At 39.4% G+C, this 21,460-nt stretch overlaps 1 long non-coding RNA gene across 4 annotated transcripts in view; it reads left to right on the top strand.

Moving 5' to 3' along the window:
- The first annotated feature begins 1,921 nt into the window (after positions 1–1,921).
- The window catches only part of LOC306660580, a 52,712-nt gene continuing 33,173 nt past the window's right edge, over positions 1,922–21,460 (top strand). For 3 of the 4 annotated variants that reach the window (XR_013763677.1, XR_013763679.1, XR_013763680.1), the window contains exons 1-3: positions 12,912–13,692; positions 20,050–20,126; positions 21,283–21,427. This is a non-coding gene — a long non-coding RNA (uncharacterized lncRNA). Of the gene's footprint in view, positions 2,208–10,818; positions 10,860–12,911; positions 13,693–20,049; positions 20,127–21,282; positions 21,428–21,460 lie in introns of those variants that run through there. The other variant, XR_013763678.1, reaches the window with a different exon arrangement.

The following is a 21,460-nucleotide window of genomic DNA, read 5'->3' as shown; positions in this document are numbered from 1 at the left end:
CTTCCAAACAACGCCAACATATTCAAAAATTGAAAAGGCCAAATATAATTGTGATACTGGTTGAAAGACTAACTAAAAAAAAATAAGGATATTTTGCAGGGGATGGGATGCAGGGGTGTACACATGAAATTCTGTCTGTCATTCTGGGTCCTTGCTTCTTGTCCTTGAGAAAAGGCAGCTCTAGGAGCATCATGTTGTGGTCCTTGAACCAAAATAGGCTTTGCCTTGGAGATAAAATATTTGTTCTGGATAATCTTACCTAACAGTGTTGAGATTTACATGTGTGTTTACTTTTTATTAGGCATGTGCTGATCTGACTTGTTTGAGTTTTATTGGCACTTTCAACCATGAGAAGATTACTGATTCATGACAGCAGAATTTTAGGTGATTCATTGGATTCATTAATCAAAATGATTAGTTCAGCAAAGATTTAAATTGGAGAATCAATAAATAACTTATCTTTTTTTATTTAAAGATACCTGAGTTACTTTAGTATCAAGCTTCTGAAATGTGATATCTGTTGAAATACAATTTATAGGGCTGGGGATATAGCTTAGTTGGTAGAGTGCTTGCCTTGCAAGCACAAGGCTCTAAGTTCAATCCTCAGCACCGAAAAGAAAAAAGAAATACAATTTACATAAAATAGAAGGCATATAACACTAGGTGTTTACATGCCACAGGTAAATCTGCGTAATGGTCACCCAGGACAGCACTTGTATCACCCTGGAAACCTCTTTATGCCCCTTTCTAGCATCCTCCTTCCCCCTTCTGAAGCAACCACTTTCTGATTTCTGATGTACCTTCACGGCCCATTCTTGAACTTTATATCAATGGGATCATTCATTATTCTTTTGTGTCTAGCCATTGATATTTAAATATTCTCTATTTTAGAAATATTTTTCCTTTTTAATATTTGATATCATAAAAACTCTTTCAGAAACAACCCCTAAGTGCTTTGCTTTTAGTGTGGTGTTTGCCTTATTTCGTGGTGTATAGATAAAGTTTGGAATATGAAGTTACAGGCATCTGGTAAATCACATTGGGTCACATTTACCACCCAAGGTCAGGAAACATGTTGATCGTCTCTGTTTATGTTGAGTGACTGCAATATGCAGTTGGGCAGGTTAACTCATGAACTTAGGGCTGGAAGGGCTTTCAGGAGTCACCTAACTAATCAACAAATGGTCACTGAGTTGCTTCCCTCAACCAACCACTATGCCAGACGGACCTTGAAGATAGAGTGGGGAACCATAAAGACTCTGTGCCTTCATGGAATCTCTACCAGAGCAGGAGAGATAGAACATAGACAATAATGGTAATGACATATGCTAAGTGGTATGAAGGCAGTTATGTTAATCTAGCCTGGTCAGAGGATCACAGAAGGTACTCCTGAAAAATTGATGTTCAGAGAATAGGAAGGATGAGCAGAAGTAAGTCAGCCAGAGACAAGAGGTAAAGATAGAGCAGAAGGAGAGGACTAATCCAGAGACCAACATAAGCAGTGATAGGGATGTGACAGTATGGTACCTATAAGGTACCCATCAGGTACCTATGAGAAGCTGACGAAAGCTCAGTTATGACTCAAAGTGGTCAAGGAGGAAAATGGTAAAAGTAGCACCAGCCTCTGAGCCAGGTTAGGAATTTTGAAATCCTTCTGGAATCAAAGGAGGCCACTGAAGGGTTTTGAGTGGGTTATTATGAATCACAGAAAATCCTCTTATGTCATGGAGAAGGGACTGGACAGAAGCAGGACTGGACAGAAGCAAGCCTGGAGACATTTTAGAAGCCATTGATTGAACGAGGGTGGTATGACTTGTGAGAAGGGAATTGAATTAACTATTTCACAGGTAAATTGCATCAGGTTTTGGTGAATGGGTATGCTTGATGAGGAAGAAAAATAACTCAAAGATTTTTACCCAGATATCTTACCTGAGCAACTGGCCATTTGGTAGTACTATTTCCTGAGTCAGGAAATACTTAAGGAAAAAGCCATATGAAAGTGTCCATGTGTCTGTATGCAGTGAGAAGGGAAATATTACTACTATTTTTGACATACAGATTTTTTTTTCAGGTGCAAGACATTCAAGTTGTAATGTCCAAAAGACACATATAGGGAGCTCAAGAGAGAAAGAACTTGACTAGTGATACAAATTTGGACTTCATTGGCCAATAACTGGAAATAGCAATGGGTGAGATTGTCTACAGAGGTGTGTAATTCTTAGAGATAATTAATTTTTTGTTTCCTAAGTTGGGTTCCATAGTGGACTAGTTCTGTGAGATGCTTTGAATGAAATTACTTTGTGGTCAAGTAGTTTAGGAAATGCATCAAATAATGCTGTCCTGTTGAATTAATGACCTGTATGGCCAGTTAGGCAGTTGCTAGTTTCCACTAAGCTACAACCTCAGCCCTTGTATTTCATTTTTCATAACACTGTTTTCCAAACACCCACAGTTGTCACACTGTGGGAGAGGAAAATCAAATCCTACCAGTCTTCTGTCACACAGTTCAATTTGTGGATTACACACACCCAACTAACTTGGCCCTGGGCAACTGCAGTTCTAGTTTACTTTCCAAAGTAGTAAGAAGCAACAAGTCTGTGCATAAGGTTGCAATACAACCAAGTGTTTTTGTTCGCTGAATTCTTAACCTCATATTTAAAGCAAATTCTAGGCACAATGCCTTAGATGTTGCACTTGTTTTATTTTCTAAATTCCGTTTAAAATTTGATGTCGCTATAGTTGGGTGCTAAGAAAACTATACTTTTGTTTTACTGTAGTATTATGTAAGAAGACCACACATCAGTTAGTGGTGCTTTGGAAATAGTTCATATTCTCTTTTCTTTCCCTTTGACCCACCATACATATAGCTTTAAAAGACTGAGGCAGGGGCTAGGGGTGTAGCTTAGTGGTAGAGCACTTGCCTAGCAAGTATGAGGCACTAGATTTGATCCTCATCACCACATTAAAAAAACAAATGAAATAAAAGGTTTTGTATCCATCTACAACTATTTTTTTTAAAAAAAGGAAAAGTACCTGGCATGTAGTAGGTGCTCAATAAATATTCATTCATTTAAAAAGTAAAAGATTGTGGCAGCAAGGTGATTGCTAAATCTTTCAAACAGAATGAAGAACTTATGCTGTGAAGATATGTGATGTCTGTTCAAGTCAACAGGATTATTCGTAGTTAAACAAGAGAAAAGGGATCCAGATGCAGTATTAAAATAAATCAACTGTAATGTTCTCCTCATTTCCACTGGTTCCTCTTGTGCCCCTATGCTGTGGACTTTTAATGTCATCAGGGTCTCTCAGCTAAGCATTGGACCCTTATTTTGAAATGTCTTTATTTTACCCTGTGTCTGCAGGCAACCCAAACCTGACATCCGAAACAGAGCTTGTTATCTTTTTTATTTGGGGGTGTGTGTACCAGGGATTGAACTCAGGGGCACTTGGCCACTGAGCCACATTCCCAGCCCTATTTTGTATTTTATTTAGAGACAGGGTCTCACCAAGTTGCTTAACACCTTGGTTTTGCTGAGGCTGGCTTTGAACTCATGATTCTCCTACCTCAGCCTCTGGAGCTGCTGGGATTACAGGCATGTGCCACTGTACCAGGTGAGCTTGTTATCCCCACTGAAGAGCACTGTGGGAAAGATGCACTCGTTTCTAACAAGGAGTCCCCACCCCCCTGCATCAGGGAACTCAATTCAGATGGTGTCTTCCTCTATCTGGAAATTCAGTCCAGTGTAGTATCACCTTGATGCCTCTCTCTTTTAAAAAATCCAGTCGGTTACCAATTCAGTCAGTCCCAATTGCGTTTGTACCTGCTCAGCTCCTCCCCACTCCTCTGAGATGGACTGTCCTCCCTCCCATCACTGTCTCTACCACCAGCTATTGCAGTGTGTGTCATCTGGTTTCTCTGCCTTTACTTCTGTCCTTCCGACAGCCATGTCTGGCGTCCACCTTCCTCCTAGACTCATCGTTCTAAAATGCTAATCTGATCAAGTACTTTTCCTTTCAAACCTTTAATGATCATTGATTAGGGAGATATTTGATCTTTGGATGGATTTGAACCCCTAATCTGATTTCATGGACTTTCTTAATCTCATTTTCCACTTCTTTCTACACTCCTTGTGGAATTTCTCCTGGATACACTTACATACCTGTCCTTCTCTGTCCCTGTGCCATGCATGCTCCCACTTGCCATGTCCTGGCTTAGAATCACTTTCGTCACCCTCATTGTCATTAAAAACACTCATTCAATTCAGAATTTTCCAGATAGAAGGCACAAATTTTCCTGCTGTTACTATACCTTTATTTCAGCACTAACTGTATGTTACTATGAAAACTAAGTATATATGTATACCTTAATCTTACTATGGATTATTGGCTTCTAAATCAAGTGTTGTCACTCTTTTTCTGTAAAGGGTTTTGCAGGCCAAATGGCCTCTCTGTCACCTTCCCAACTCAGTCATTACAGTGTAAAGGATCCACAGACAAATGTCAAAAACTTTGTGTGGAGTGTTCCCACAATTCACTTGTGAACACAGAGAATTGAATTTCATATACCTTTCATGTGTCTCAAAATGGTTTCCTCCTTTTGCTTTTCAGTCAACCATTTAAAAACATGAAAAACTATTCTTAGCTATGGAAATACAGGCTTGCCCTATGTTCTGTATTCCGATCACCCTGTTCCAAATGGTAGGGCTATTTCATATTTCTTTTCATATACCAATGGCAACCAACAACATACATGGCACTGAATGAAAGTTTGTTCCCATGAATTATATGGAGGCAAATACTTATCATTTTATGGTATCTCCCTTCACAACTGCGGCGGTGTGGTACAGTATACAATTTTTAATTAACTGAAGATTAAATGGAAAATCTTTTTTTAATTTCAACCCTTGCTTAAAAAACTTTCTGAAGTATGTTATTCCAATTTTCTACCCTAGTAAGTACAGTTTAGTGAATATATTTAATGATTATCTTGCAGTGTCCCCAGGTCATAATTAAAAATAAGAATTCTCATTGTGTAGCCAAGTAAATGAAGATGGAGCTAATCAGACCCCAAATGCATCTACACTGTGGTTACTCTAGAAAGAGCATTTTTGAGGCAGAGATTAAATCTATGACATACATTTGCTTTTCTCTGTACTCTCTGTAAAATGGTGAAGAGGAACTCCAAACAAGAGAAAATAAAACTAATTAATAAAAGGTTCTTATTAGTTGGATTCTAGTTCTCTTGCTGCCAATATAGGGAACCCTGAAAAACACTGTTTTTTATTGTTTCAATCTTTTTCCCATCTCCTCTCATAAGAGAGTTTAAGATGCAATATTGGTCAAAGAGAAAACATTGAAAATAAGCAAGTTTTGTAACATGGACCTAAAAATCATAAGTATCTATGGTGTGGTGTGAATATCTACATTAACTATCTAGTTGAATATCATTACATTCAAGTGACAAAATGGATACTCAGAAGAGTATAATAATGGAACCATCTAGAAGTCCCTCCATGTGGCCAAAGCATGGAGTCTTGTGGTTTTTTTCCTACTCATAGTTCACCATAGTGATTTTCTCTCTTCTACTTGCAGTAGATTTTCTGTCTCATCTTTCAGCATGGTACAATGGAAAAATGCTCATCTAGATCAGAAGGATTTGGCTCCCTATTTTTGTTCTATGAATTCTTAAACATATGCTGATATTAATACTTCATACAACAGCAGTGAGATTTAATACTATACACACTGAATAGGGCCTGCGCAGATGGAGGACAGGTTTAGGGTCTGTAGGAATGTGTTCCTTCTACTCGTTGACTTAGCTATCTAATTGTAGAACCATAAACATAACACCAATTTACATTTTTCATCACTTTGTTGTCTGTTAAGAAAGGACCTCAAGAGATGGTCTTGTTCCACCATTGCATTAGAAGAGGCCTCATCTCTATGTTCATAAATGCAACCACATAGGGAAAAAAAATCTGTGTAAGGTCAACCATGTCCTTCTCTCCTAGAGGTCAGTAGTTGAAAGCTAATCCTGAGAGAGTTCTTGTCAATGTTAGAGATGGATTTGGCCTGTGAATTCTTACATAAATGTATTGAGAGGAAGTTTCAGAAGATGGAAGGCCCCAACTCTGGCAGCTCCTCTCCATTCAAGACATAGTGTGAATATTGACACCATGATGGTCATCCAGGTAGCATGCTTTGAAAGGCATTGAAGGACCCTTGACAAAATTTATCTTTTATCTTAGGTGTCAGTGTGTTTGGAATTGCATAAGAAGCCAATCTTTTGGGTTCAGCAGTACCCTTATTTTTTTTTCTTCTTTCTTTTCATTCAAAAATTATTTATTCAGCATTAATGATGCCCAAATGCAGCAGTAGAAAGCAAAACTGTCTCAGTTACTAAGAAGTTCACAGTCTACTAGAGACAGAAAACTAACAGTGACAATAATAGCCAACATTTACCGCATGCTACACCCTATGCAAAACAATTTACACGTCTTGTCTCCCCTAATTATTCATAACAAATTTATAAATTAGTAGTAAATTTAAACTCCATTTTCAGTCTGGAAACTGAAACCCAAAGGAGTGGAACAGTATTTTCAGGAAATTGATCTATATTTAGCCATGACTGAGTAAAGACGGAGAGGAGAAGATTAAAACATCAGTTAAGAGGGTTTCCTGCTACCTTTCTTGATACTATTTTTAGAGATCATTTGCCACCTCCCCCTTGCAACTTTCTGATGTTGGAATGTCCCAGGGCCCAGTTCTTATTCTTCACTTCTCTATTTTTATTTTCTCCTTTAGTAAACTCATTTAATCTTAGAATTATATAAACCAATTATGCTAACAATTCCTAAATATATCTCTCTTGCTAGACCTCTCTGCTGAACTCCAAACTTGTGTATCCCATTACGTACTTGGGACTTCCATTTGTATATCTTATAGACACCTCAGCGGCCATCCTAACATGTTCAAAACTGAACACTGATCTTCCCCTAAACCTGTTCTACCCATCCTGGGTGATAACTCTTATCATTCCAACTTCACATAACAAAGACCTTGGAGTCATTTTGAACTCCTCTTATTCCTCATATTTTAAATGGTCAAGAAATCTCACTGGAATTTAATACCATCAGTCAATAAAACACAATGAACATATTCTGATGGGATGTATCTAAGACACAAATAATATACATATTCTTGCCCAAAACATAATCCAATCATGAGAAAACATCAGACAAGTCCAAACTGTGGGCTTGTTTGGTCGAAATAAATGATCATTAGTCTTCAAAAGTGTCCAGGTTTTAAGATTTCAAGTAATATTGAACAGATTGGAGGAAACTAAGAAGACACAACTACTACAATCCGTGTGAGATCCTGTAGTGGAAACTGGTACATAAAAAGGATGTTGGGGAAAAAAAATGGAAGAAATTGAATAAAGTCCGTCCTTTGGTTAATAATATTTTATCAGTGTTAACACCCTTGATTTGAATATTACATGATGGTTACATAAATTAATATTGAGAGAAACTACAGGAAGGATATATGGGAACTCTCTCCTTTTTTTGCAATTCTTTTGTAAGTTTAAAACTATTTCAATACAAAAAGAAAACACAAGAAGGAAAGAGAGCTAGGTGCAGTGGTACATGCCTGTGATCCAGCAACTTGAAAGGTTGAAGCAGGAGGACCACAAGTTTGAGGCCAGCCTCAGTTACTTAAGGAGACCCTGTCTCAAAATAAAAATAAAGGATTGGGGATGTAGCTCAGTGATACAGCACCCCTGGGATCAATCCCCAGGGCCAAAAAAAAAAAAAAAAAAAAAAATAGGAAGAAGAAGTCTTGTTGGAATTCCTTCAAAGATTATGAAGCATTTGGCTGTTTAAAACCTCTATAAAAACCACTTGGATGTATGTTAGCCTTATCTTTTAACTGGATTATTGTAACAACCTCCTACTTGGTCTTTTTGTTTTTATTCTTGCTCCTTTAAAGTAAGTTTTCAATATCATACCCAGAATAATTTTTTATAAGTTAAATATTAAATCCTATAAAACTCAATTCCCGTATCATTAGTCTTAAGGTGACCAGGCATGGTGGCATATGCCTGTAATCCCAGAGGTTCCAGAGGCTAGGTAGGAGGATTATATGTTTAAGGCCAGCCCCAGCAACTTAGTGAGGCCCTAAGTAACTAAGCAAGACCCTGTTTCAAAATAAAAAAAAATAAAAAGGGCTGGGGATGTGCCTCAGTGGTTGAGCACCCCTAGGTTCAATCCCCAGTACAAAAACAAAAACAAACAAAATCTACCATAAGACTTAGGGTAAGGGCCAAGTTCTTAGGGTTTTGCAAAGGACCTGGCACCAACCAGCCTTAGTTCTTCTCTGGTTTCCACTTATGCCACTCTCCTAATTATTCACTGCCCTGCCACACTGGCTTCTGTGCTCTTCCCTGAATACATCAGTAACAACCCCATTGTAGATCCTGTGCATGGGCTCTTCCCTCCACCAGGAAGTCTTCCCCAGACACCATCTTGCTAATGCCCTTGCCCTTGAACACCATGTCTCAATGAGCTTACTTCCCTGACTCTGTTTAAAATGTCACCAACCACTGCTCAAACTCCCTGGCATTCCCCATCCTCTTACTTCTGTTCTACTTAAATTGCATTTCCATTGCATTTCTCATGTTCTAGGACATTATTTACAGTACTTGTTTATCATCGTTATCATGGCCATCATCACTCTCACTAGGAATGGTCTTCTAAACCTCCAATGGCAGGGAGCTTTTCTCATTTTTCTTGTTGATACATTCCAAGAGCCTAAAAACATTCCTGGCACAGAGTAGACACTTCATAAATACTTGTGAATGGGTTGAATAAGTGGTAGAATAGGCAGGAATTGAAAATTAACCTTGGCAGTGAAAGAGAAAGGTAGAGCGCAGCTCTGAGGTGCTGGCGTCGTGCCCTGGGAAGGAGACACCCCGCTCCTCCATACAGAAGGGACTCAGCTGTAACGGAAGCTGTGTGCTGGACATTCCTGTGAGGATTTCCAACAAACTGTTCAACCTGCATTTCTGCAACTCAGGGTAAAGATCTGGGATTGAAGGAGAAATTTGGATGTCTCTTCTTATAATTGTTGGTCCAAGAAGGGCAAAAGGAAGGTCTCCTGTGATCCAGACATCCATGTCCACGGCAGGAGTGAGCCTGTTGGTATGAAGTTCTGGAAGGCTGGTGGTGGGTGGGGATGGAGAACAACTCAGAAATGAAGGTGACTGGGAAACAGAGACACACTTGATCTACTTCATGGTTTGGTAGAAGGCTGACCCGTTTATGGTTAAAGGAGGGGAAGGCGTACAGCATGTGGACAGAACAATTCTTTGTCATTTAAAACAAAGCAGACCCGAAAGCCCTGTCATTTGGGACAGCATGGATGAACTCAGAGGACATATGTTAAGTAAAATAAGTCAGGCCCAGAAAAACAAATACAGTATAGTCTCACTTCTTTGTGGAAGCTGAAATGATTCAACTCACAGAAGCAGGACAGGGTGACGGTTCCAGAGGCTGGGTTGGGCCAAAAAAGGAGGATGTTGGTCAAAAGGTACAAAAATCTCAGGCAGGAGAAATTTTTTTTTTTTTAGATCTACTGCACAGCATGATCAATATAGTTAATAATAGTGTATCGTATATTTCAAAGTTGCCAAGAGTGGATGTCAAATGCTCACACCACACACACACAAATATTGTAAGTATTTGTAGTGATGGATATGTAAATGGATTGATTTAATTATCCCATGTTGTATTCATAAATCATAATATCACTTTGTATCCTGTAAATACATATAATTACCAATTATCTATTTACCACAAAATTAAAATACCCAAACAAGATCTAACAATGAACATGAAATACGATAAAGCAGAACCACAGGTGGTGGGGTACAACTCCTGATGGCATATCCAAAACAAATCAAGTCAGTCTCAGCCTAGGTGCCATTTTTGATGGAAACCGGGCAGAATGGGGACAGGGTAGGGATCAGGAGTAAGTGTGGAGGGAGGGTCGATGTGTTAATTGTGTACACTCTAACTTTTGAGGGGGCACAGTGGTGCTTCTTGCAGCCTTTTGGACCATCACCTTCTCCCTTTCTTGGAGCATAATTTTGTCATTTAAGCTCTCACTTGGCACACGTCCGATTCATCAGGGAAGATAGAGCTCTGTGTTTGCATGCTTGGAGGCAGAGTTGAAGTCTACTTTGGCAAACCTTACAAGGAAAGAGAGAAAAGAAAATAAGAGCCATAAATCTTCTGGAGGCCAGAATACAGGATTAAAGATACTCGATCCATTTTTGAAAGGACTTCTAGCATGTGTTTACCTGACGACCCACCATCCTTTCTCCTTTCAGCCTCTGGCCCCACCCACTCGGTTTGAGCTAAGTGACATCTCACAGTGATGCTGCAGCTGGGGAGGACCAGGCTCCACACAGACGCCTGAGGCTTACTCCTCAGTGACCCGGTGGGTCCTTGTTCTTAGGTAGTATCCAATTTGAGGAGACCCTGGTCACATTGATAGAAGAGTACATCTTCAGAAATAATAAATGCTTGTAACCCAATCCCTGCTGGTCTGTAGTAAACAAACAATGGTGGAATTCCCATTTTATATCTCATCTACTCTCTTCACATGACTAATTCAGTCTGAATTCACAGTCTCGGTGAGAATCATTTTAGGGCAATGTAATGTACACTTCATGAAATTGAGCAATTTCTAAAAACCTAAGCATTCGGATTTGTGTTTTCTACAACTGAACTTCAATGAACTTTTCTTCCTTTTTAGATAGCCCCAAAACTGCTCTCCACCTCATCATGAATCACTAGGTAATTATTACCTGCTGATTTTGTAATAAAATGCAACCGATCAAATCTGTCATGTCCCTCTGTATAGTGCAAAGAGAAAACAATTTATACGCACCAATTACTCCTGAAGACTGAAGAGAAAAAACATTTATTATAATTTTTTAAAAAGAATAATACTCTGTGTCAAGAAGTGCTGTAAAGAAAATGTTCAGGCAGTGTAACAAGCTTCCCTTCTGAGGTGCAGAGGGTATCTTGACCTGAATTCAGTGTCAGTGTTCTTTGTAAAGGAACCTGAAAAAGAAATTAATGTTTTGGAGCCTCCCAGAACCATTTGTGTTATAACTTGAATATAATTAGTCAGTCTTCAAATGATTTTCAGTTAGTTGTTACATTTGCCCAGAGAGAGGAAAGAGGAAACAAACATTTATTTAGCTAGGGTTTCCTGCATAACAGTGTAACATTTCCAGTGTAATGATGCATATACCCAAGAACTTAGTATATTGCAAATAAATATCTGTTGAATGAATAAATAAGCAACTAGGCCTTAGCAAAGTGTTCTCTTTGATTCCAGGGCAAGGAGCCTTTCAAGCACATTTACTTATTGTTCCCTGAAGTTGAGCTCATATTAACCAAGGAAGTACCAACTGACTACTAGAGGCTTCTTTACCTCAGCACTAGCATTTTATATTTTTCTATGCACTATTGAAAAGGAAAGGTTAAGGGCTGTAACTGGGTAATCTTCCTGGGGACTAAACTTCCTGTCCTGGACCATTGGCCTCACCCAGGAACTCAGTAACTTTACAAAAGAAGTCTCCAGTTTCAAATGTCCCTCTCCCAAACTTTCACTAATCAAGCCAAGCAAAAATTTGATTTCAGATTTGTGTTTCAGAGCATCTGGCTAAATATATGAAATGTATGTGCTGAAATATATGTAGCAAAAGTATTTCCTATCCATTTTGCACAACTTATGTGATTAGAATGGCCTAAAGTCAGAACCAGTAACTAGCCAGGTATAAACAGGAGTGGGACTCATAGGATTTTAGTCTGCTACTTTATGTGTATAAGCCCCAAAGACAGAAGTGAATCCTACTGTATGGTCACAGTTCAATCCATCCATGATAGGCCCTGAGAGATTTGCCTTGGATTCTGCTATGTCTAATCAGCCTGATGATTTGGAGCAGTGGTGGTCTTGAGTAAGCAGTAGACTTGTTTCTAAGGTGTTTCTAAGGCGCATTGGTTGAAGATAGTTGCTTCAGGTCAAAGAGATTTGCATGAGAAACTTTTGCACCTGAAAATATAAATTGCATGCTTAATAATTACAAATGAAGTAAAGGAAGTTGTGAGCCTCAAGGCAGATTGAATTTCGAGGCCATTTATGCTGCCAGCACTAGGAAGGGGCAAGGAGGGGGTGCCGCAAATGGAGGGGACGCCACTCAGCTTCCGAGAAGTCCTTTTTAATGGTTAGGACCAGGAGTGAGGGCTGGGAAATGCCTCTGAGCTAAATGAGCAGAAGCAGAAATCTGGTGCTTTTCTCTTTTATATGAATAGTCAAGACTTGTGGGGGGAAGGTAAAGCCTGAGAAGTCTAAGAACAGTTTGCAAAGTTACACTCTGGAAATCTGGAAGATGAAAGGTGGGTGATTTAAGGCGGTTTCGGTCTAAACCACAGTGAGTGTTCAAACCTCCTTTTGGCACAGCTCGATTTGCCAAGAATTGTTCCACCCTTTCCAGGAGAAGCGTGGGGCTGGAAGATCAAGGACGACAGAGGTCAAAGGTTAGCCACGTTAATGTATTTACTTGGGAAAATATACAAAAGCCCTTGTTAACCTTGGCTTGGGAAGACTGAACTGTCAGTCCCTCACGTTCGTGATCACATTTTCATGGAAAAATGTTTTTAAGCAGTTTAGTATCAAAACAGAATCTATGAACCTCAGGTAGAAACATGTCGAACTGCACAGCACCTATAATACTGTGTACACTGGCAGCGTCATTCGTAGATACCTATCATGTGAGCTATTCTTTTGTTCTTATGAATTTAGTTGCTATTTTTAGGAGAGAAGGTAATTTATTTTAAAAAACGGGGCAGAGAGGAACTTGTATTAGAAAAATAAATTATTTCTTTTTATAAATTTTAGCTTTCAGTCCCTTAATCTTTTAGGGAAATACTACCGGGGGGGAAAAGAAAAAGCAAGGTGTCTTACAGTCTTTGGGGGGGTTTAACAACAAACCATTATTGTTTGCAGACCGATTCTTCTGCGAGCAGGTTAGAAGCTTTAATGACATCTTATGCAATAACAATCCATGATACAGGACTTACCTGGATGTAGCAACAACTGTTCTCTAAGCCAAGAAGGAGGAAAAAAAAATTCAGTATCTTGTGCGTGAGAAGCTTGTAGATACCCTGAGGTGACTTCATATAATTCTAAAATAGCAGGTAGCTTCTTGCATAGCTAATCAAGGCATCAGCGCCTGGAGCGAGAGGAGGTGGCTGACAGTGTACTTTGGTTTCAGATGCATTCAGCTCTTTTTGAGTGATATGAGCTTAATTCATGTTCTAGTTTCTATACTGAGAGTTCATGCATTCTGATTTGGCAAATATCCTCCCTCTATAACCTGACAGCTCTGCACTTTGATAAAGCTATTGACCTTAACGTCTTACTTGTATTTGTTCATTATATCTGGTGAGAAAGTTAGTATAGATGAATAAAGGAACAGTTGTTTTTTTTTGTGTGTGTGTGTGTGTGTGTCTTTTATTTTTAAAGCATTTGAGGTCTGCCCCCACCCTCTCACTTCCATTCATCGCTTAGCAGAGGACCCAGATGGCTTACCTGAAAAACTTGAAATACACACTGGAGGTAAGTGGAAAGAGTTTAAAGAGAAAGGAGTCGTTCTGACTTTGTAAAGTGGGTGGCTCATTGCAGGAGAAAGCAGTCCCTGGGTCAGTGAAGGTCATGGAGTGACAGCCTGAAATAGTTTTAATTGCCAGGGTTTTGGACGTTTTATAAGGAAAAGTCTCACATGTGCAGATGGCTTTGGTTTGTCATTTTGTCTATCTGAATTTGGGGCAGCCTTTCTGTTTCGATTGAGTACTCCTAGTTTGGGACATAGAAAGAAGTTTCTCTTAGGGACTATTGACCACTGACTGGGAAAATGCTAGCATGAAGTGGACCTGCCTTGTAAAACAGAGGGCTCTGCATCACATTTATTGCCTCAGTGCTCAGGAAGCTCCAAGTGGAAACTCTCTGTGCAAAGAGCCCATAATTTTACTGTACTAGATATTTAGCAGCTTACATGAAATAACAAGGAGAACATTCACCCAGGCGCCATCCAGGAGGATTCAGTGGGTATTTTACATTCCATTCTGTGAAAGGAAAAACATAATTTCTGATACTTTCCCAAGATATATGGATATTTTGGTAGGCAAAGTGATAATACAGAGCAAACCTTTAAACTCGAACCAAATACTGTTTGGCCAAAAGGATTTATTGCTGTCAGTATAATGCAGGCCAGTCAATCAAGTCGAATTTTTCTTCCAAATTGGTTGATTAGAGCTAGTTCAGGCAGCTACTTGCTTTCCTGCCTTGGTAGGTCAGATGCTGCCGTTTCCTTGTGCTTAGTGGAAAGGTATGGCATCAGCAAATGGGAACACCATAAGTTGCCACTCTGTGTTTCTCCTTAATCCCTGGACCCCAAATCTCCCATGGATGGTTTGCAGTTCCTGTAGTTTTCTTTTCCAGTCACTTAAAACTCAGTGGGTCTAAGCATAGTTTATTATTCTTTTCAAACTCCTTCAAGTCGCTGTCCTTCAAGTCTTGTTTTGATCCCTCACTGGTACATCTATTCAGTGCCCTCTGTCTCTCTCTAATGAACTACTGCCTTGTCAGAAGGGTTACTGAGCAGTGGTGCCCTGGCAAAGCACTTGGTGCTCTGCAGTTAGAATAGATCGGGGTCAACTCCTACCTTCGGGCTTAGTGTATGAGTTCTGTCATTAACCATCTGTAACATGGGGACGGTAATAAGACTTTCTTCTTAAATAAGAACATGCAAATAAACGACTTATGGTGCTTGACTAGTTAGCACCTGGTAACTGTGTTATTATGAGCATCCACTGATCTTCCTGCCTCTCCCTTTTATCTTCCCACCATCAGTAGAGTTGTCTTCCTTCTACGGAATCGATTCAGTCCCTGCAGTCTTCAGGTATTCCCAGTCCCCTTGTGCCGTTGAGATCTTTCCTTCATTCAAATCCCTTCCTGCGGAACCTGCTTCACGCCCAAGTCTGTGTCTGCACCCTGCATCCATCCCAATAGACCTCTGTGCTGTCTGATCCATGCTTGCACCTCCACATCTTTGATTTCTTTCTTTGCCACTTGTTAAAATTCTGCTCATCCTCCTTGGAGATTCTGTTCAAATGCCAACTCCCCAGAAAACATTTTTATCTGAATACCTGTTGAAGTCTTCCCTGACCAAATACTTAGAACTGACTCCTCTTCTGGCCACAGTCTCACAGCACTCTGCCTTCAGTTAGCTGTGCCCAGATGTGTTTGGCAGTAGAGTTAGTTACTCGTATTTGTCTTCTTCATGGGCTTCTCACCCATGCTTAGGGCAAGAATTGTGACTTTTTAAAAATCCCAGTATCTACATTGTGCCTTGCTCATAGTGCAATTGAATCAAAATTGAGTAATACAAGGGTTGCCTTTGAATATGGGTGACTGATCTGGTGCCATTGGTCTGGACACATCTAGTACAGAGATGAGTGAGCATGTGTAGCTCTGGTGACATAAGAGTTCTGGAAAGCAAAAGGCACAGGACTTTTCATCATCTCTGACATGTGGCACCAGGTGTGGTCCTCACTTGTTTCAGATCATGAATGTGAACTAGTGGCAGGAGTCATCTGTCACTTGGGCTAACATGAAAAGGTTAGGGACAGGGATTTCTTTCTCTGCCAAGGGATGAAGAGAGGGAACACTGATTCTATTGGATTCATATCCTCAAAATGTGGTTCACAGCTACTCTGAAGTGAGATCTGGGCAGGGAGAGTTGAGATTCATCCCTAGATTACAAGAGTCTTCCTGGTTGTTTAAAATCACTTTTCCCCTTTTATCCCTATAACAAAGTAACAGCAGGGATGTGTTTGCCTAACTTGAGACTTCAATGCCCAGCCTCCCTTGCAGCTAGGCCTTAGATAAGAAAATGTGCTCAAGAGGGATGTGTGCACCTTTGCACTTATATCCCAGAGGAAAGTGTCTGGTGTAGGAACTCACTCTCCCCTCTTCTGACTGGCTGGGCTGGAAGTCCTGAATTGACCTTGGAAGCCACTTGTTGAAGGTGGCAGAACTGTGTCAATCTGGCTCCCTGCACACCTCTGTGAAAGGGTCTCCTATTGAAACTGGGATGCTCAGCTATTGTTTTGCATTTTTCTCAGCAGTTGCATCTTTCTAATATAGTGTCTTTTCTTTTTCAATCTTTATGAAGCCATCAGTAAACGTTTATTGAGCACTGATTACATGTTAAGCCCTGAGGGAGATAAAAACATGAATGAATGTCTCTTATTCCCTTTCCTAAGGAACATAGAGTCAGATTGGACAGATAAAACACATAACCATAAAATGAACCACACAGGGCTGGCCATCACTCAGAGCATAGAGGATACTCACTAGGATGGAAAGATTCCTTTAGGCTAGAGAGTGAGTTAGGAAGTCTCAGGAAGGAGGCAAGACTTGAGAAATTTCTCAAGGATCAAGCAGATTGGGAAAGATGGAGACATGCAAGGATAGTGTTTCAGATGGGCAAGTGCAGCAGGCGTCTTAAGATCGAACCCACTAGCTTGGATAGATGAAGCAATTGGTTTGCATCAGAGGGTAGCAGGAGTTCCCTTGGGAGAGATGGTTGGAGTGTGATTGATGGAAGTCTTGAATACCAGGCTGCCTAGGAATTGGCTTCTGCTCTGCAGTCAATGGGGAGCTGTCTAAGGCAACACCTTTGCATACCCGTGTGAGACTTCCAGAGTGATCGTAGTCACAACTCATTCATGGAGCTGTTGTCCTGGCCTCTTGCAGGAAGTTGTGAGAAATCTGATTTGATCTGCAAAGTTTGGTTTTTCTACAAATAGCTGATTTGTGTACCAAGGCCCTAGGGCCATTCCCCAGAACAGACTGCCGAGGAACAAATACGTGCGTGGTGGTGTCAGTTTCAAGCCTTCCAACTCCACCTTTAAAGCAAACTTCCTCTCATCTTCCCGGTCTCCCATTTTCTACACCACTGACTTCTCACTGTGCCTGTCTTTGTGTAATTACTTCTTTAAAAAAAAAAAAAATACAAGTAAACTTTGCATGTTTAATCTCATTCTTCTTACCTCACTAACTGGCATTTTATTGATTTCCCTGTTCAAGAAGTCATGTTCAGACTCGGTTCCTCTGCAGCGAATCTTGTTTGTTTTTATTTATTAACCACCTAGCAACACAGTCTTTGACAGAGGGAGCCCTTCTTAACAATGGGCACCCTGCATGCCTATCTGCCATATTGTGTAGATTTTTCCAGCGACATACAAACCTCTCTTCCTTTCAAGCCAATGGCAATTTATCTCCAGAATTGAGAAAGAGGATCACCTTGTCTTTCTCCCCAGGGAAAATCAGGCTCATGGAAAAGTTACTTCTAGGTGTTTTTCCTTGTCTTATCTCCAAAGAGTTAGACTTCTGTTGTCCTGAAAGGTGCAAAAGTTTAGATGAAGGAGACTTTATTTGCAGCTGGCAACATTTGAGTCAGAACTTCAACTTGGGCGGGCTAACATTAACTTCAGCGTGTTTCCTAAACATGTGAGGTTGGAAGGCCAAGATGCCGGAACAGTTTTCCGTGACCCTTTGTCCAAAAGTGACCTTTCTTGAATTATCAAATCTGATGAGGGGAAAAAATAGTGTAAAAATAAGAAGTCTTCCCAGGTGAAAATGTTTGAATTGTACAAAATATTACTCCTGACCGTATGATAGAAAACACAGTGTAATTCTTTTGAATACTTCAGAAAGTCAGGACTGGGGACTCTTTTGGGGTTATAAAAAATTCTCAACTTAAGTTCTGACATCTCAGTAACATTTGTGTGTGTGTGTGGTTCTGAAAATTGAACCCAGGGATGTTCTGTCTCTGAGCAACATCCTCAGTCATTTTTATTTTTTATTTTGAGACAAGGTCTTTCCAAGTCTTATTGAGACTGGCCTCAAACTTTCAATCCTCCAGCCTCAGTCTCCTGAGTAGCTGAGATTACAAGTGTGTGCCACTGCACCCGGTTCTGTGACATATTAACCAATGAAATATTCTAGGCTTTAATAAACAGAATTGTGGCCAACAGTCTGGTAATTTAACTTCATTATTATCATTTTCTGGAAAGTTATGTTAAACAGGTCCTGGTATTGTATTACTTAACTATTGTCTCTGCATTTCCCCTCCTTTTAAGAATAGGACTATCAGTTTGGGAAATGAGCCCATATTGGCTCACTAAGATACTTACTGAAATATGGATTTGGAGTGAACAACCTTTCTAATTATTTTTCTCCATCCCCTGTGACTTTGCTGGTCTTCTGAGCTCCCACCAGAATCAGCCATTAAGATCAACTTACAACAATCTAAAGTATTTCCAGGTTGCACTGCTAAATGCCTCAAAATTCCTCCCACCAATTCCAAAAAACTCAAAAAGCTTCTGGTCCACATGGTCAGGTTAGTCACAATAACAACCCCACTTCTCAGCACCAATTTCTGTTTTAGTCAGTGTTTTTCCTGCTGTGACTAAAAGATCTGACCAGAACAATTTTAAAGGAAGAAAATTTTATTAAGGGTCTTATGGTTTCAGAGGTCTCAATCCACAGACAGCAGGCTCCATTCTTTGGGACTCAAGATGAGGCAGAACATCATGGTGGAAGAGTATGGCAGAGGGAACTAGCTCATATGATCCAGAAGCAGAGAGAGAGGTCTCCACTTGCCAGATACAAATACGTAACCCAAAGCCACTCCCCAACTCCCACCTCCTCCAGCCTTATCCTACCACTTCAGTTACCACTAAGTTAATTCCTATCAGGGGATTAATTTACTGACTGGGTTAAGGTTTTTATAACCCAACATTTCCTCTCTGGACCTTCTTGCATTGTCTCACAATGAGCTTTTGGGGGACACCACATCTAAACCATAAAAATAAGTATGTATGTATTGGAGAAAACATAGTTTATGTAGTGTTTGGTGCCATCCTCAGTTTCAGGTATCTGTCAGGGGTTAGAACATATTCCCCATGGGTAGGGGGTACTACTATATATAGAATCACCAAAATAAATAAATAAATAAATAGAAAAAAAAGCACATTTTTTAACTTTAAATATGTGAATTGTATGATATGTGAATTATCTCTCAATAATGTTAAAATTTTTAAAAATTGCATTTTTCAGATCTTCAAATGTAAGACATTTTCCGGAAGATATTGCTTCTTTTTGTATATCAGACTCAGCTTCTCCTCACTGCTACGTTCAGAACCTCAAGAAATGAGATTGATTCCAACCACCTCCAAGCTAGACATGTTCTGTTAAGCCTTGGCTGAGGCCAGCTGGTGACTAGTTTAAGTCAATGACCTGAGGAATATTACCCACCAGGAAGAAAGATCATGGTTTACCTTAGCATTTTTCAACAATTTGCCTTATTTAAATTTGATTTTACTTATTGATTTAATAATTTCTTTCATTATAATCTGAAAAACAGATTTATAAATATAATATTGAAAGTCTTGGGCATTTTCTTCTTTGACTTTACCCACATATACTACTTCTGTTAAAAAATAATTGAGTCTGTTGTTCATATTCATATGCCTATGAATCTGATGAGGTAGCTGCCCTTTCCCAGGGTTACTTCATCTGCAACTCTTCAAATACAACATCTTTTTCAATGCCTAGCTCAAGTTTAACCACTTCATAGAACATCTGATGTGTTTTTCCAACCCATTTCTTCCCAAATTACTAAATATTCCTAGCTTTTATAGGCAGAGCTATAGTGTAGAAAAAAATATTTAACTTCAACTTATTTGACTTTGCTAGTAGATAATTAGGATGTCATGTGACTTAAACTTTTTAATTTGAATTTTTATTTATTTATTTGTTTATTTTTGTTACTGGGGATTGAACCCAGGTGTGCTTTACCATGGAGTCACACCCCCAACTCTTTTCTTATTTTTTATTTTGAGACAGAGTCTTGCCAAGTTGCTGAGGCTGGCCTCAAACTTGCCACCCTCTTGCCTCAGCCTCCTGAATCACTGGGATTACAGGTGTGCACCACCGTGTTCAGCAATCCTTTTTTAAATTCTAATTTGAGTGTAAGTAAGATAATTATCCTTCCTTGTCTGAATCGAATTTGTTCTTAAGCTAAGATGATAAAAGTCCAGATTCAATCAATACAAGTGTTTAAAATCACATATCAAAATAACAGTACTTCAAACAACACATTAAAAAACAGTTCTGCTTCATTCCCTCTCCACTCAGAAGTAACCATCATTAGTAATTCAGTGAATCATCTCCTGGATCTTTTACTACAAACAAATGAGTGAATACACAGATGTATGTTATTTTGTTTAGATCATCCTATGTGAAAAATTGGGTCACTGCTTTTTTATTTGTTTTTGTTGTTTACTTATTTGATGGAAAATATATCTTGAAATTGTGCAGGAGATCATTCATTTAACATCTGCATTACATTTCATGGTAGAGAAAATACTATTACTTCTTTTTCTTTCCTTTTTTTCTTTCTTTCTTTGCAGTGCTGGGAATTGAATCCAGAGCCTTGTGCAAGCAAGGCAAGCCCTCTACCACTGAGCTACACCTCCAGTCCCCTATTATTTCTTTTAACCATTCTCCCATAAAAGCCGTTTAGATTTTGTAGCTTGTTGCTATAACAAACAATGCTGCCATGAAGAACTCTGTGGTTCCTCCTTTGTGAACACTTAGAAGCATATGTTTGGTATGAAGATCTAAAAGTGGAATTGTTGGAATAAATAATATTTACATTAAAGGTTTTGATAAAAGCATTTAAAATGTTGCCTGAGTTTCTTCTTTCTTTCCTGTAATAGCATTATCACATCCTCTTAAGTCCTCAAAATTTATTATCTCTCTCTTTATTATTTTTGGTGCCAGGGATTGAACACAGGGGTGCTTTATCAGTGACCCAAACCCCTTTTTAATTTTTATTTAGAGACAGGGTCTCGCTGAGTTGCTTAGGGCCTTGCTAAGTTGCTGAGGTTGGCTTTGAACTCTCTATGCTCCTGCCTTCACCTCCTGAGTTGCTGGGATTACAGGTGTGTACCACCACACTTGGCTTATCCTTTGTCTCTTACTTGAATCATAAAAAAAATATTTTGTGACATAAATTCTATTGGTGCTTTCTGTTTTTATTTAACCTTTCATGTGTTTATGCTTTCATGTGTTTAGGTATGCTACTCTGATTCATTCAGCAGATATTTATGGAGCACCTTGATAAGCCAGACTCTGCCTCAGCTATGGCATCAGTGATAAACAAAACCAATAAATTCCCTATCTTCAAAGCACCGACATTGTAATCAGCAAAACAAATGAAGTAAGTTTTCTCTAAACATTTTCTCTGAATTCT

Source organism: Sciurus vulgaris (assembly GCF_902686455.1).
Source record: "Sciurus vulgaris genome assembly, chromosome: 4".
Taxonomy (NCBI): Eukaryota; Metazoa; Chordata; class Mammalia; order Rodentia; family Sciuridae; genus Sciurus; species Sciurus vulgaris.
The sequence above is the reverse complement of the archived record's forward strand: the minus strand, read 5'-3'. Positions and strand labels throughout refer to the sequence as shown.